Source organism: Poecilia formosa, unplaced genomic scaffold (genome assembly GCF_000485575.1).
Source record: "Poecilia formosa unplaced genomic scaffold, Poecilia_formosa-5.1.2 Scaffold134, whole genome shotgun sequence".
Taxonomy (NCBI): Eukaryota; Metazoa; Chordata; class Actinopteri; order Cyprinodontiformes; family Poeciliidae; genus Poecilia; species Poecilia formosa.
Window position 1 is genome coordinate 1,242,916 of NW_006800073.1, and position 17,856 is coordinate 1,260,771.

Consider the following 17,856-nt stretch of genomic DNA (forward strand, 5'->3'; position numbering starts at 1 on the left):
GTTCATGTTTTTTTTTTTTTTCCAGACGGCTTCCCGCCCCCCCCCGGCAATGACACCGCCCCCCCCCCCGGGCGGGGGCCCCACAGTTTGGGAACCTCTGACGTAGATCATCATACACTTTATTAACACTTGTATGGCATCCTGATTTAGCGGTTAAGTAGGTTAATGAGTTTTACACGGGCGTGTGTTGTAGTTAACTGCAGCTGCAGCCAGACCCTGCTTTAAATACACTTTGAAACCACGACAACGCATGTATATCTATATAATTATCATTGAAAACAATTTAATGACTTATTTTCGTAAGACCTTGCTGCGTATGGTGAACTGACAACTCTTCTGACTGTCGGACTTCTTAATGCGCATGCGCTGGCCTGGTACTCACTGCATGTATGCTATTCTGACAGCGTACGGTAATCTGATAGAACAACAGTGTTCTGATAGATCAGCATACGTTGTCAGATAGTCATACGCTTAGCTCAGACATGCATATGCTGTCATTACTATATGATTTTATTTAATCAGCAACATAGAATCATGACGTAGATCATCATACACTTTGTTATTAACAGCTGCATGGCATCCTAACGGTTAAGTAAGTAGGTTAATGAGTTTTACATGGGCGTGTGTTGTAATTGACTGCAGCTGCAGCTAGACTCTGCTTTGAATACACTTTGAAACCACGACAACGCATGTATATCTATCTAGTTATCATTTTATATCATATTATAAACAATTTAATGACTTATTTTTGTCATAACTTGTTGCCTCTGCTGAACTGACAACTTACCTTTCTTTGAGCTACTTTTCTAAGTGACGAAAAAAGTTAGACGTTGTCCCCACCGTCTGTGAAAGTGAAGCGCTGCTGAGTTAGCTGTGGCCATCGGATTTCTTATGATTTATGCAGCGTTATTCTATTACTGACGATTAGACAGACATCTTCTACCGCTGAGAGGAAACCACTGTGCATGTCTCAGAGCACCGTGTGCGAGTAAAAGGTGGGGAGGGGAGAAACAGAAACACTTTATTGGTTGGATTTTAATTGGTGCGTTTTGCATCCAATGAAAACAAAGATGTTAACAAATAAAGTGGATATTTAAATACGTTTAGTGATATTTTAACAGTTGTGGTCTCGACTGGTCTTGAAATAAAATGGCGAGTCCTCAGCGCCCGAGACCGAGACAAGACCGAGACCAAATGCGGTCGAGTCCGAGACGAGACCGAGACCATCAAAAAATGGTCTCGAGACCAGTCTTGAGACCAAGACCGATCTCGAGTACTACAACACTGATGGACACAGACTTAAAGTCGACAGCTGGACAAAATGAATCAAAGAAGTGGTGAGAAAACACGTTTCTTTTAATTAAAACAGTACAAACTGTAGCTTACGTGCATTTGTAAAGCAAATAAAGTGCACCAAGTACCCTGCTCTGAATAGTTTGATACCTTTTTAACCCTGACACTTAACATCTGAAGGAATCACTCTAAGCCTGATGACCTGACCACTCTCCTGGTGAAGCAAGCAGTGAGTGAGCAAGGGGACAGTTGGATGTTACGATACTTGCTGATGAATATTGATTTTTTTTCTGGAAAGAAAATATCAATATATATCGCAAAATCGATATTATTACATAGTCCTAGCCAACTCTCACATTTCCTGACTCTGACAAAACTGTTCAAATGAGAGCAGTATTGTTTAATCACTGACTGCATGCCACAACTAACTAACTAACTAACTAACTAACTAACTAACTAACTAACTAACTAACTAACTAACTAACTAACTAACCCTTCTGGTTCCTTCCTCAGATCAAACGAAGGTATAACACACGTGTGTTTCTCTGTAAAAAGAAAAAAACAGACAGAAACTTTGCTTCACTAAGGTGTTCTCTGTTGCAGCTGAAAATGTTTTGTTCTTTTGGAAACTGTTTCACATTTGTGCTGCACAAAATTCACCAAACACTCAACCAATCAAAATTTGGCTTTTCTTTTTGACAACTCAAATATGTTTTTTTAACTAAAGAGGGAAAAAAAAAGGTTGCAGTTAAAATAAAATTAAATGAGATCCAAGTCCAAAGCTGATTTAATCTAATTTGAGAACCTTGATCTGATCTGCACCTACTGTGGAAGAAACCTGAAAAAATCCAACATTTCTAACAACTAACCTAATAGAATATGGCATGATAAAATACTGTTAGCTTCAGTCACAGCTTCTCTCTGTCCCATCAGGCTATGACAGCTGATAAACCTGATCACCCACTCCAACCGTTGGGTCTTGGTGAAAGACAGCCATCATCACTGCTGGAGGATCAGGAGCTCTTGACCTCTCACACAGCTCTGAAGGTCAAAGGGCACGCCTCCTGGATCCACACCATCCACTGCAAGCAGTGCTTGTTGCACAGCCAACACTCATTTCTTAACATTTAATTAATTTTATCTTATCTTATCTTATCTTATCTTATCTTATCTTATCTTATCTTATCTTATCTTATCTGTTGTTTGTTCTGACCTTTTCTGTCAGTCACTGCTCTGATCATTTACAGTAACACATGTTTCAGTATTTTATAAAAGTGACTGAAGTCAAAGTTTCTTCATGTAAAAGCAGGAAAGATATTAGGGAACCAAGCTGGTGGTTCATGTTTGAGAGTTTATGCGATAAGGCAGAGAGTTTTTTCTCTCAGGTGGGGCTTCCTGGTTTATTCACCAGTTGAAACACGTCCAGTAGGAGAGTTTTATCTTATCGTTGAAAAACCTGTCTACAGGACTGCTATTATCGCTCATATCTGTGAAGAGACAACGATAGGATGAGGCTTTCTGTTTCTGTAAAATGAAAGTAATTAATTTTTACTGCAGCACCCACACATATCATATCATGTTTGAATTAGGATGAAAATACATTTGAAAACAACACTAATAATAAAACAAATCTACTAATTCAGGGTTTTCTCTTTAAAGCCAAGGTAACTTAAATCTTTTAATTCATTCTGAATCTTTTGTTTCATTCTGAATGTTCAGATAACTAAAACCACAAACTAAAGATGTTATGATGTTTATTCCAGTTTCTGCACCTGAACACTATTGTGATGTTTCACTTTGATACTTTGACAATTTAAAGCCAAAAGTTTCGTTTAACCTTTCTGATTTTTATTACCATTTCATGTATGAAGTTTGAAGTCATTGTGTAATTATTTCATAATAATCATTTTTTTCAACATTTTTTCAAAACAGGTCCATCAGCATAGAAAAGGAATTGTAGCTTTTATTTTACCTGCTTGAAGCTGAAAAGAATTAAATTAGTCTTTTATTCTGTTGACAGGAATTTTATCTGTAAACCTTCCACTTTCTGTTGTAAAAAGAGCAAAGATGGAGGAAGAAAAAATATTAAACAGCTTCAACAATAATTATCAACATGTTTATGCTGATGAAACTTGATGGAAGCTTTAATATGAGCACAGTTGAACTCGTACCAATCTGGCACTTTAAGGTCTGTAAGGTGATAACCAGACTGAACTCTGATAAGAACCTGGACTGAATGTGATGTTAACACCTCTTCACTGGAGTCCGACACATTTACTACATGAAGGTAAATGTGAACACTGGCAATGTTCAGATAATGTTCCTGTTCAGTCAAGTTTCCAAAAATCAATAATTATTTTAGGAAGAAACATAAAACTAATCATATTAAAAATGTAGATGAAAATCACAATACACTTTAATATTTGTTGTCTTGAATAATTCTTTTGCCACAAAGACATCAGATCTGTTTCAATCTGTTCTGACATTTAACAGGTTAGATTATAATGAATGTATCGTAATGATGATGTCATTGAGTCCCTTATTGTATTGCTACAGGTTCATGTTTTAAATCATTTCTAAATGGTTTCTGGACTCAATCAGAACCACTGATCTGTTATTCTGTCTTGATGGAGATGGTTACTGTGATGAATTTATTATGATTCATTTTATGTGTTTGAAGTATATTTCTTTATTGAGGGACGATGGCGGAGAAGGTGGCAGGACTTTGTCCCACAATAGGTGGGTTGCTGGTTCAATTTGCCTCTGTTGTACCTCTGTCAAGCTGACTGTGGCTAGTAAGCAGCGTTTGCTCAGTGTGTGAATGAACGAATGACTGAATGCAGTGTGAAGCACTTTGGAGTCATCTGGACTTTATAAAGGTGATACAAGTACAAGCTAAATATCATCTTTCATAGAAATAATAAATTAGAGCTCTGACTTATTATTTCACAGATATATAAGGAATATAGTTTTATAAATATGTTGTAAAACAAAATACCTTAAGACTAGTACGGTTTTGCTTTTTCATCACAGATCTCATAATCAGTGTGTTGGGTCATTGTTTCTTTGTAGAAAAGCTATAAATGTATTTATTGATGTTTCATTACAGAAATATATTTTCAAAATATCCAAGGTTGTTTCTCTTAGTTTCTCACAAGTTTAAATTAGTTTTGATTGAAGGTATTTTCTTCATTTCTGTGTATGATGAGCCTGAAGCTCTCATTCTGTTTAATTGTTTCCACTTTAATGTCTAGCTATGACTCAGTCTGCTCTTTATTTGGGGTGTTGGTCAGAACACATCAGTCATCAGGGAGAATATACGTTTTTAAGATAAACAGGATTAATGACGTAACAATAAGGCTGGGTTTCCCAGCTTCTTCCCGAAGCAGGAAGTTTAGGAAGATTTTCTTCTCTGATCTTCAACGCGGAACATCTTCACGGTCAGTTTGATTTCATGTTTGCAGATTTAAAGAGTTTTAAAAATTCACAAAATAAAGGAAAGTTTAGCTGATGTAAGAAGAAAGTTTTAGCAGCAATATTAATACGATTCTTCATGTTTCTGTTGAGGTTTGTTTCGCTCTTTTCTCCCAGTTCTTTTCTGCGCTTTTATTGCATCAAACATTTTTATATTAACAGCAATTATCTAAACTCCGTGGAGTTTTTTCTGGCTGAACAGATTGAATAAATTGAACTCTGCGAGTCTTTTTTACCCTGTGCGCGGTCCGGCGGTCAGATTTTCCTACCGTAGCACCGGGGGGGTCTGAGGGGGCTTGAACACGTCCCTTTTATCCTTGATGCCCCTAGTGCCCTTTTTCCCCCAAATTTCTTTTTACACTTTTTCTTCTTTTACTTTTTTTAATCTGTGTGTCAGGAGGCCTGCTTGTGCCCCTCAGCAACAATATGTAGCTAAATATAATAATTTAGCAAAATGAACTAGTCTCAGTCTAATAATGACTCTCAGAGCCTCCATGTTGTTCAGACACCATGGTGAGGAGGAGGAGGAGGGGATCTGAACCTCTAACTATCAAATTATGGGCAAGAATATTTTTCATACGCTGGTTTGTGAATAAAAACGTAGGTCTGATGTTGACGTTAGAAAAACAGTATTTATGTTTTCATAATTATCCTCGCAATAGCAGGAAAAAACCCGCCTCACCCCTAAACACAGAAATGCTTCGGCTGCAGAGAAACTCCTGACTTTAACTTCATCAGGCTGCTAAAAGCCCGGTTCTACAGGCGGTCCGAGTCGGTCCCACCGACAGATAGAAAGAATATCTTTATATTAGAAACGGTACTGAGACTGTCACCGCGTCGCGAGGCAGCTCAAAGCCCGGTACCACCACCCGGTACCACCTGGTACCACCACCTGGTACCACCACATGGTACCACCACATGGTACCACCACCCGGCACCACCACCCGGTACCACCACCCGGTACCACCCGGTACCACCTGGTACCACCACCCGGTACCACCACCCGGTACCACCACCTGGTACCACCTGCTCTCTGTTCGCTCTGCTTCTCCTTAACGTTCCTACCAGGCGGGTTAAAGCCGCTGCTGACGGGATCTGGGCTGGAGGTTCGCGGCTGTGAATAGAAGTTACTGCAGAACCTCAAGTGATACAGGAAGATTCGGCCCATTTAGAGTTCACAAAACAAACATCAGAGAAAATAATGTAGCAATAATTCGGACAGCAGCTTAAAGCCAAACATGCCACAATTAAATGAATCAAAATGTCCCCAAAGCATCGGCGGACTGACACAGGGCTACCGGGGGATTCCAGGTAGATTCCAGGTAGATTCCAGGTAGATTCAGAAAAGCGCATCGCAGCGGCTGTTCATGCAGGGCCGGCCCAAGGTAATATGGGGCCTTAGACAGAACCCACTGCCCCCTGAAACCCTTCCTACAAATAAACTCAGCATCACTAACAGTGTTTGTAGATAAGGTGAAGTCTGTGAGACGGAGACCAGGTTTATTTCCCGAGTTTAAAATTAATCACTGATTATTGGTTATAATTTCCTGTGATGTATTTGTGAACAAACCAGCTCAGACACAAAGATTATACCATATTATAGCAATGATAACACACTATCAAGATGATTCTTTAAACTTTACAAAGTAAACTTCCTAATTAAATCCTAAATGTACAATTTTTTTCTCTGCTGAATGCATTAAATAAAATTTAATAACATTGTCATTCTCTATAAATGAGTGCTACAGATTTAGATCTATGGTCGGTGTTACAATTAAACCATTTCTAGGGGCCCCTGAATGTCTGAATGGCCCCTACCAGCAGCTACTGAGTTTTCTTTGTCTTGATATTGTCATGTTGAGATTAATTTGTTAAACCCACATGCGCAGAACACACTCTGGAGACGGGTAGAGGTTATGGTGATTTATTAAATACAGTGCTAACAGGTATGTACAAGGAGGTCCGGAACTGGTGCTCGTCTGCCTGGTTCTGGATCTCTGGGTGGAGATAAGACAGGTAAGACGGGTTCAGAGATCGTGGGAATTGCAGTCCAGCCAGAGACCTACTTGCTGGTGAGCTCGTCTGAGCACGGAGAGGTGAACCGCTAGGATCCGGAGCTGCAGGCTGGAACGAGGGCGTGAGTTTTTCTAGAGGGCGGACAGGTGAGTGGAGGGAGATCTCAGACAAGGTGCCGGAAGGGATCCGCTTGACCAGGGATCTGCCACCGACAGAACTGAGAGCTGGTCTCAGGGACGTGGCCACCAACGGGTAGACTCTGCGGGGTCTCGAGGATCTTTGGTAATCCGCCCAGGTTCGTAGAAGTTTGAAGAAACTCTGGGCTTCACGGAACGACAACCTAGGAAAGGCAGCACAAAAGGAGGTTACTCGGAGAACAGGTGGTCGGAGGTGAGCTACAATGATATTACCATCACAGGCTAACACTCTGGTACTGGAGCGTCTGCGGCTCCGTCCTGATAAACCCCTCCAAACAATGGTAAGTAGCAGCAGGTGTGCAGCTCCAGGTCCACGCCCTCCAGAAGGTCCCAGGATGCCCTGGTGGAGAAACTAGAGACTCCCCAACCAGCCTTCCCCAGATCCTAACAGATATCCCAGTCTTATCATTCTAGATCTCAGAGGAGCCAACACCAAACAATTATAGAGTTAACCCCTTTGAGCTTTTTGATCTATAAAGCAGCCTGCAGCCAAGGTTAACCCTAACCTTAATGTCTAATAATAGATATTATTATGGCTTAATCAGTAAAAAGGCAGCAAATTTGCTTATTCAATACTTAATAACCAGCGACCTTTTCTCCTCTTTCTCCTCTGGTCTGTTTAACAGCTTCAGTCTCAGATCAGCTCAGCCTCCAGGACTGTCAGCAGTAGAAACAGAAACTTTAAACTTGTTGGGGAAAATATATTACATTTGCTTTGCATTGTCCCCATATGATGGCAATGATATAGTAGGATCCAATTAAATTATTGATTAATATGGGTTGTTGCTATGTTGTTGTACGGTGTTTCTTGTTCAATGTGCCCTTTTTTAACTTCATGCAGGGCCCCCGCCCCTCCAAAGGTCTCTGCACGGGCCTGTGTAGCACTGATAGATTGCTAAGTCTGTCTGTTTTACTGCTATATTTTTAGTTTACATGTTTTATTTTGTCTTGTGCATATTTTTGTTATGACTCTTAATTTGAAAGGTTTATGTCGAATCCAGCATGTTCGCTGGGGCACCAGAAAGAAGATGCATATGGTATGAAAGCATTACTTTAGCAAGTGACTGTAAAAAATTTAAGTTTAAGAATTCATTTAATAACCTCATTTCTACCTCGAAAAGTATTTAGAGCCATTTTAGCCAAAACTAAATAAATAGATATAATAAATAACTGAGTAAAGTAGATGAATAAATGAGAAAACAAATAATTAAATGGGTAAAATAAAAAAATAAATGAGAAATTGGCACCTTTATTCCCATTTTGGCTTTATTTATTTCTACATAGATTCTACATAGATTTATTTCTGCCTGGCCCTTTTTCATTTTCCTATTTTCCTTTTTCATTTATCCTTTTCCTATCATGGGGTGGAGGTGATAGTGGTGAGAACGAACGTTGATGACCCAGGTAGAGATGAAAAAATGATGGCTTCAATAAAAAATACGCAACAACAAAAATCCAAACATACAGGCAGCACAGGGAAGAACGGAAGGCAAAAAGGTCCACGACTGAACAGACTGGCAGAGAACAATGACAGACGACGTTAGATGAGGACCCGACAAGAGACAAAGACAACAGGTGGACTTACATATGCAGGGAGGGTAATCAGGGAATGAGACACACCTGGGAAGCAATCAACGGGGAAGACAGGACAGGAAGGGACTAAACACAGAAAACCTCAAAAATAACTACACAGAACACAACATTTCCAATTTTTAATTTTTATTTATTTGTTTTTCATTTTCCCATTTTCATTTATGTATTTTTCATTTATCCCTTTTCCTTTATCTATTTTTATTTAATCCCTTTTAATTGATCTATTTTTCATTTATTTTTCTGATTTATCACTTTTTCAATAATCAATTTATACCTTTTCTTTTATCCTTTTTTCATGTATTCTTTTCCAATTTTCCATTTATATTCTTTTTAAATTTTCCAGTTTCATTCATTCTTTTCATTTATTCTTTTTCAATTTTCATTTTTTTTTATCAGTTTTCCCCCAAANGAGTGAATGAAGTTGATTGACAGCGCTAAGGCCCAAACAAATTTTTGTCAGGGGCCCCACGATTCCTGGCAGCTCCCCTGCTGATAGTTCTCAAGAAAACCACTGCTTTTGTTTTATCCACATTCAAAACCAACTAATGGGAATATAATGAGCTTCAGATACTCTGTGGTGTTTTTACTGCAGACAAAATAAAGATTTCCATTAAACATTTGCTGAAGATAACATAAAGTTACATCCTGTTACTCTTAGCTTAGATGACCAACACTCTTCATTTACGCGAAATAAAACCACAAAATGTGCAAAAAAATAAAGCGGAACTTCAGTTGTGAAGAAACAACCACATACAGTACCATCTCACATACTTCCTTAAAGTCACAACTATTACAAACCACTGCAGAAAGGTAAGCAATTTTTACCTTTTTTAACTTATTTTTAATGCAAAGAAAAACTGATTTATCTAAAACAGAATAAATGTTGGAGTCTAGTCTATAAGAAATCCATCATGAGCACAAAATGAACCTTCTGAGACCGAAGGTTAGCTTTTCTTTCATCATTTATACATTTTAGTGTGCTCTGTGGATTTTTTAAAAAGTGGTCTGATGGTTTTTGGGCAGGCAGCAATTACAGACACATCACAAATTATATTCAGTTCAGTTTATTTCTATTGCACCAATTCACAATATGTGTTATCTCAAGGGAATTTACAAAAAAACAACGAAAATTTTAATTTTCTATGTTAAAAAAAGTAAAAGTTAGTCGCAGGAGAGCGAGAACGTTTAGTAGTTTAGTTATCTCGGCCGAAGCCAACCTCATGAAAAGAATCACAGCTAAACAGTTTGTAGCTTCAATAAAGAAACAAAGTTAAAAGATAAACTGGGGCTGATGTTCAATCCAGCAGATTGGGGAGAGATCAGTAATGGGATCTTCCCCCAATGCATCTCGATTTCTGTACATGAGCAGAACTTTAAATACTTTTACCAACTGTTGAGGAAAAGTGAATATTCTTAGTATTGAATAGTTAATCCTACGACATGTGAAAAAGGTATATTGAACATGGTTATTTTGGACAAAATTCTTAATTTAGAATAGTTTTGTGTTAGAGATGTAGGTTTGTTTTGAACTTACATAAACGCTACAGACCAGAGTTAGGTCTTCAAGGGAGACGGTTTGTTATCAGAGGGAAACGAGGCCATAAATTTAATTCTCCTACACAGGCATCTCCCAGGCAAGCAGTAAAATGATTCAGGGCTGGAAAGCTGATTAAAGATTCCTCGATTCCTGGCGGTTGGAAGGCACCGTACATGACTGAAAAGAGGAGAAGTGTATGTGTTAAGTTTCACTTCTTCCTCTTTCTTGTCTTTCTCTCTCTAGCCTGATCTCTGATTTGTCAAAATAAAAAAGAACTGCCCTCTGATTCAGTTTCTAATTTTCAAAAGAATTTTCCTAAAAGCTGATATCAGCTGTAAATGAGGACTCACCACTCCTCCCTTTTTTATTCCTTTTTTTACATTCAGTGCCACTCACTCTGCTGCCCTCCAACAGTTTGGAGACTCTCTGCTTTAAACCTGGGAATGTCTGTATTTTGTGTATGTAGGCTGTGTGTATATTTTCATGTAGACGCTGCGATGCTCCCAGTTGATTTGGATTTTTTTTAGTTTGCTTTACATAAAGTTCTGAAAATCAATAAAAAAGATAAACAAAAGCCCCACAAATTTTGCAAAATTGCAAAGGAAACAAACGTATGAGTGAATATTAAAGTGTTCAGTTTGTCCTTCAGCCGCAGAGATTCAGAGATAATTCAGAAAAACCTTTAATAAAGCTGATTATTAAAAGCTTTATGTGTTAATTTAGCAGGGAGCCAGTACATTATTGTAAGAGAACACAAAACAAAAAAATCTGTTTAATTAAGCTTTATTAGAAACATAGCTTACTGTGAAGAGAAAGTTGAGACGCAAGACCCAAAACTCTGGATGAGCTTAAAGTATTATAATAAAGTATAAAATATTTCAGTTGGTGGGCAATGAATCTAAAATATATGACAGTTTAATTTTTATCATTACATTATGGAAAATAATGAACTTTATCACAATATGCTAATTTTTTTAGAAGGACCTGTATATCACAGAAAAAAATTTAATTCCAGTTTTTTTATCTTTCTTTTTCGCAGAATGGCATCAAAAGCAGTTCAGATGATATTTGTGGCTCTCGGCGCCGTCGGCCTGATGATGGTCATCATCTGCTGCGCCCTGCCTGAGTGGGCTGTGGGACATTTTAGTGGATATTACATTTATCCTGAGCTGGTAACAATCAAATGCCATTTTATGGTTGAAATTAGCATGATAATTATTATTAGTTAGCTTTATAGGTTTTTATCAGCTATTATTTTATGTCTTATTGAATAATTTAAGCAGAAGGTGTTTATAATAACATATGAAACATAAGAATTTTGACTTTGCATTTTAGCCTCATCAGAAACGTACAGATTCCTGACACCATCTGGACTTTTCTAAACTGTTTAATTTATATAAACTTCTGGTTTGGATGGGAGTTTAAAAATATTCTCAAAAAAATAAACACATAATTTTGACATTCAGTAAAAGTAAAAAGACATTCATTTGATTTTTCTATCTGATTTAATATCATAAAACATGTTTAATAAAGTGAATATAAATATGTGTTTGTCTTTGGGTGGATAGGATGTTCATGTAGGTCTGTGGAAGGCGTGTATGACATACAGAACCGGACTGCAGCTGTGTGAAACGTATGAAAGCGTCAAGCAGATCTCACCGCCTCATGGCTCCCGGGCCATGACCGTCACCAGCTGCATCCTCTGTGGTCTCAGCCTCCTCCTCCTGATCTTTGGTTCCGACTTCACCCCATGTGTTCAGAACCAAGACACCAAACCCAAACTGATCCTGGCGGCCGCAGTGGGCCTGACACTGGCCGGCCTGCTGGTGATCATCCCGGTCAGCTGGGAGACGAATCCACCAGTGCTGTTAGAGGAAATGAGGCAGGGAGCGAGCATCTATATCGGCTATGTAGCTGGTTTGATGTTGATACTGACTGGAGTTCTGCTTTGCTGTTTCAGCAGACCTGGATCCAGCAGCTTTGGAGGAACCGTCAGCTGCTTAAGAAACAGAGTTTAAACTAAAAACAAACTTAATTTAGAGGCTTGATGGAAGGGACGGGTGTTCAATAGACAGGCAGATGAGCTGATTTGGTAAAAATTGGGAAGACGACGTCAAATTATCATTTTTATACTTTTAACATTTGGTGCTTGAAGGCATGTACTCTAACACTTAACTTTTATGTTTCAAAATTTCCAGAATTTTTCTGAAAATGTCACTAAAAATTTGACTTCACAAAGATCCTGAGTAGAAAAATAAAATCCATAAATGTCTGAATGCAGGAAACTTAGATTTCAGTGATATTTTGATGCATTTTTTGTTTGCTTTTTAAATCCATTTTATGCTTATTTTTTTATGCTTTCTTGATTCCAGTTTAGAAACCAGTCAACATAATTACTAACCAGATTTGCTTCAATTTCATGATGTTTCTCAGTTTTCTGCTTTGCTTTCTATTGATAAAACATTTACTGTAACTATTTCTGTTTTTGTGCAATAATCACAACAGATTATTGTACAAAATCTGTACAATAATCTGTACAGATTTTTGTACAGACCATTAATGGTCTGTACAAAACCAATCACATCTGACCATCTTTGGTTCAGATGTGATTGGAAAATAAACAAGATGTAGCAAGAAATTCGTTTTCATAGGATACGTTTTTTTTTACAAAAATATGAAAAATTTAAGCAACTTATTGTTTAACAAATGGATGCAAACCCTTCAGATAAAGTGTTACAGTCTGACTTTATTTTATCTTATATTTCAGCTTTTGTTTCGTCATTTGCAAACAATAAATAAAGAGAAAGTTTTTGCTGATTTTGCATAACTACTTCTGTTTATGAGTTTTTCTTCCCTTTTGTAAAATGTTCAAGATCGGCACATCTCAGTTTAAATAAAAAAGATCCTAAAATCTTCACAAACTGTTTATTCATATTCAGCCTTTTGGTCGTGTGGCTCAGATGGCAACAGTTTAATCTGCTGACATCAAACCACAGCAGATTTATGAAAGTTAGAGTAAAATATTTTTAATAAAAAAAGAAAAATTATTGGATTCCTTTTAATTTGGATAAAATTACCCTTACTTTTTTCTTTCATAATTTTTGCTTTTCTGGATGATCTGAGGATTTATTGGATGGATGTTGGATCGTGGTTTTAGTGACGCAAGTGAAGGAGAAAATACAAATTATTTAGGTTTCCTAAGGGAATGTGCAACGATATCAACTGCATTTCCTTTACAAATGTGTGCTTTTTTTTAATCTAATATTCTTGCCTTCATAATCTGCATTGCATATATTCTAGATATTGAAGAATTTTACTTTAAAAAAAAGTCAAGATGTACTTTTATTTAGAGGGTTAATTTTGTATTATTGAAAATAAGAAATACAAAACATCAGGTTGTTAACCAGCCATTAACAGCGATAAAACCAACAAAATACCAGGTTGTCAAGTCATGAATCTTGTCAACCTTCGTATACAAGTTTTTGTTGGGGATGTGTTGGATATAATCTTTATCACTGAGCAGCAACAGTTGTATAAAATGTGTTGTGTCTTTGTTCATATCTATTATTAATCAAACTATAATGTCTCTCTCATTAAAGGTAATTCTTTGCCCTTATTCTTGTTTGTTTGTTTTTTTTCTACTGGATAAAGTTTTGTAAGTCAGTCCAGAATAATTTAATGTATGTGAATTGAAAATAGCTAGTTTCTAAATTACATTAGTTTGATAGCGTTACTCAGCTTTACATACGTGTGATTTACTTGCATTGTGGACACAGAGTGAAATGTATGAGGGGCCGTTTAGGACAAAATTTACGTTTTGTCTCTCACACACGACCAAAAACTCACGCATACTCAAAAAAAATAGCCACGCACACTCAAAAAATACTCACGCACATTCAAAAAATACTCAAATTGCGTATACACACACTACTAAAATGTCACACACACACAAACGTTAACTTTCTAGCTCACATACACTACTATCAGCTCACTCACATACACTACTACCAGCTCGTGCACATACACTACTACCAGCTCGCGCACATACACTACCAGTGGCGCAACTGCACATTATTCAGGTGGATGCGAAAACATAAATCGGCGCCCCCCCACCCGGAGGGAAGGAACTTCAGGATCAGGATGAAGGTCCGACGCTCAACACCCCCCCGAGGCGACGCTGCATGGAGTGTAAAACTCGCTACATGTACCTCGTTATGTGCGAGAGGTGAAGGAGCGTGAGGCGCGCTGAACTATATGGGAAAACATAACCGGCGCGTCGCCCCTCCAGACGGGGTTTTGGCGCCCCCTCTGGTGCTGCGCCCCTATGCGTTGCATACGCTGCGTACCCACTTTTTGCGCCTCTGTACACTACTACCAGCTCGCGCACATACACTACTACCAGCTCGCGCACATACACTACTACCAGCTCGCCCACATACACTACTACCAGCTCGCGCACATACACTACTACCAGCTCGCACATACACACAAACGTTAACTATGTCGCTCACATACACTACTAACAGCTCGCTCACATACACTGCTAACAGCTCGCTCACATACACTGCTAACAGCTCGCACACACACACAGACGTTTATCTCTCACATACACAAGACTAAAGTTGAACACACACACACAGTACTAAGACTCGTTTTATGTATGTGTGAGAGCGAGACTCTTTTTGAAAGTGTGAGAGCGAGAATCTTTTTGAAAGCGTGAGAGCGAGACTTTTTTTGAATGCGTGAGAGCGAGACTTTTTTTGAAAGTGTGAGAGCGAGACTTTTTTGAATGCGTGAGAGCGAGACTTTTTTTGAATGTGTGAGAGCGAGACTTTTTTTGAATGCGTGAGAGCGAGACTTTTTTTGAATGTGTGAGAGCGGCACCGCACAACTTTCTCTGGCCGCTCCGGAACGGAACAGAGATGAGAGTTCTGAATCCACTGTACCACTGCGGGCAGTCGTTGAATCGTTTAATGCGCCTGTCAAAGTACTGGTTGCCTCCGGAGAAGATAGAATGGTGTTTAAAATGGCAGCTGCCTGACCAATTCTCTCTCGTTTCGAATTAGAGTTAGCCATGTTCGGTATAGCAAACTCTTTCTTCTTCGGCACTAGTTGGCGCCGGTTAATAATTCCGGCGCCAATCTGTCCACTGTCCCAGTGGACAGATTGTACTACAGCAATTTTGCTATTTTTAATCAATCAATCAGATTCATTTATTTCTATAGCACATTTAATCTACAAGAAAGTTATACGTTCTATATATATTTAAAAGCACAAATATACTAAGTAATAGAACATACATTGAGTCAAAAATGGAAAATTATAGTTTAGGATCTACGCATGCGCAGTTTGATCCAAAAATTATGCCCCGCCCCTTCCGTGACAATTCTCACGCATTCAAAAAAAGTCTCGCTCTCACACATTCAAAAAAAGTCTCGCTCTCACACATTCAAAAAAAGTCTCGCTCTCACACATTCAAAAAAAGTCTCGCTCTCACACATTCAAAAAAGTCTCGCTCTCACACATACATAAAACAAGTCTTAGTACTGTGTGTGTGTTCAACTTTAGTCTTGTGTATGTGAGAGATAAACGTCTGTGTATGTGAGCGAGCTGTTAGCAGTGTATGTGAGCGAGCTGGTAGTAGTGTATGTGAGCGAGAAAGTTAACGTTTGTGTGTGTGTGTGACATTTTAGTAGTGTGTGTATACACAATTTGAGTATTTTTTGAGTGTGCGTGGCTATTTTTTTGAGTATGCATGAGTTTTTGGTCGTGTGTGAGAGACAAAACGTAAATTTTGTCCTAAATGGCCCCTCATAGAAATGCGCCTGTTCTGCTCTGACTGTTTGGTGAAGGTCTGGTGTTGAATGGATGACTGTGTCAGACTGGCTGCAGCGCTGAGGAAGCAGGAGAAGCTAATAGCTGCTAATGGCTGCTTTCAATGCTTCCTGAGAAGGTTTTCTGAATCAGAGCTGGCAGCAGTCGCTTCACAGTGTCCGATCAGAACATTTAAATATCTGAATAGATGTACAACAAAGCAGGAGGAGTCCAAATCAAAGTTCACTCTTTATATTGAAAAGTTGGCAGAATGTGTGGTTTCTGTAAACAAAGCAGAATAATACAAACCAATTAGAAACACAGTTACAACATAAAAATACAGTCAAGCTGTACTCAAATATACTATACAGCTAAATAAGTTGGCATATTACTTCAGACTGTTTAAACTTAAAGTCAGATATTATGAACTAACACCGCATGCAGCTTTACAACAAAACACATTAACATTCACCCCTTATGCAGAACAGAGGCGGCCACACAGTAACAGCTGAGGTACATGTTAAACATGAGTCAGCATTAAAATCTTTATGCTAGCCAACCGCCGGTTAAGCATAGCTCCATTTAAAACACAAAACAGTGAGATAAACTCCTAACAAGTCAGTAAAATACACTCATGGTTTAACAAAAACAGAATCGCATGAATTACAACAATAAACTCTCGGTTTTACGAACTCACACACGGTCAGTCATTCTACCTGAGTGAAGCTGCCCCCCCCCCTCCACTTTCTTCAAACCAGACAAAACTGGTGTCAAAAGTTTGTGCTGCTTTGGCTTTGAAGATATTAATGAAAGGCTAAAGGTCAAAAGGTCAACCAGCCACCCCACTTTTATGGAATCAAACTAAATTGGTGTCAAATCTGTGCGCTACGTTTGTACAGCAAAATTTTTCATTTGTGAAAGCCATCATTTTAAAGATATAAAGAAATGTTTCTAGAGGTCATGAAAGGTCAACCAGCCCCCCCACCTTCTGCAAATTCAAACAAAATGAGTGTCTGTCAGCTCGACTATGTTTGTGCAGCAAAATTTTTTGTTTGTGCTGCTTTTAATGAAAGGTCAAAGGTCAAAAGGTCAACCAGCCCCCCCACTTTTATGAAATCAAACTAAATCGGTGTCAAACATGTGCGCTACGTTTTTGCTGGTTTTGTTTAATTTGGTAAAAGTGGGGAGGCTGGTTGACATTTTGACCTTTAAACTTTCATTAATATCTTCAAAGCCAAAAGTGCACAAACAAAAATATTTGCTGCCCAAACCAGCTCCAACATAGGCGAGTTGATTGACGCCAAGTTTACTCATTTTTGCAAACGTGAGCAGGCGTGTCCAGGCTGGTTGACCTGTGACCTCCGGAGAACATTTTTATTAATATCTTTAAAATGATGGCGGCACAAACAAAAAAAAATTCTGCACAAACCAGCACAAGCGTGCTGGTTTAATAATCACTCGGATGCCAAAGTATCCGAGTGATTATTAAAAGCAGGGAGAAGCAATAGAGGGATCTCGGATAGTTTGAGAGAAAACCATCGCTTTCGTCTTTTCCACATTCGAAACCAGCTTCAGACGTAATGAGTTTGAGATACGCCATCTTTTATTTATTGTACACAAAATCATATCTTTCTAAACATTTGCTAGAGGTGTCAAAAAGTACATCCTGTTCTTCAGATGACCACAAAGTCTTCATTGGCATGAAACAAAACCACAGATGAGCACAAAACCAAGCAGAACTTCCTTCATGAAGCAACAACCACATCTGCAGTGCCATTTCACACGGTTTCTACTTTGCTTACACAACAGAAGGACCTGCAGAACGTGAGAAAGGTAAGCAATTTTTTCACCTTTTTTATGTATTTTTACTGCAAAGAAAAACGGATTTAGCTATAAAAATTCCATCATAGTGTGCACAAAATTAACCTTTTG

The 17,856-nt window shown here is 38.4% G+C and overlaps 2 protein-coding genes across 5 annotated transcripts in view; both read left to right on the forward strand.

The window, feature by feature from the left end:
• LOC103145014 (claudin-4-like) overlaps positions 1-17,856 on the forward strand; it is a 129,574-nt gene that overhangs the window by 96,569 nt on the left and 15,149 nt on the right. The window lies entirely within an intron of this gene.
• Positions 1-17,856, forward strand: part of LOC103144968 (claudin-4-like) — a 104,374-nt gene that overhangs the window by 84,039 nt on the left and 2,479 nt on the right. Inside the window, exon 1 of one of the 3 annotated variants that reach the window (XM_007562163.1) lies at positions 4,671-4,733. The exons of 1 other annotated variant lie outside the window; for it this stretch is intronic. The gene's annotated coding sequence lies outside the window, so the exon portion shown is untranslated. Of the gene's footprint in view, positions 1-4,670; positions 4,734-17,725; positions 17,758-17,856 lie in introns of those variants that run through there. One more of the 3 variants, XM_016676434.1, reaches the window with a different exon arrangement.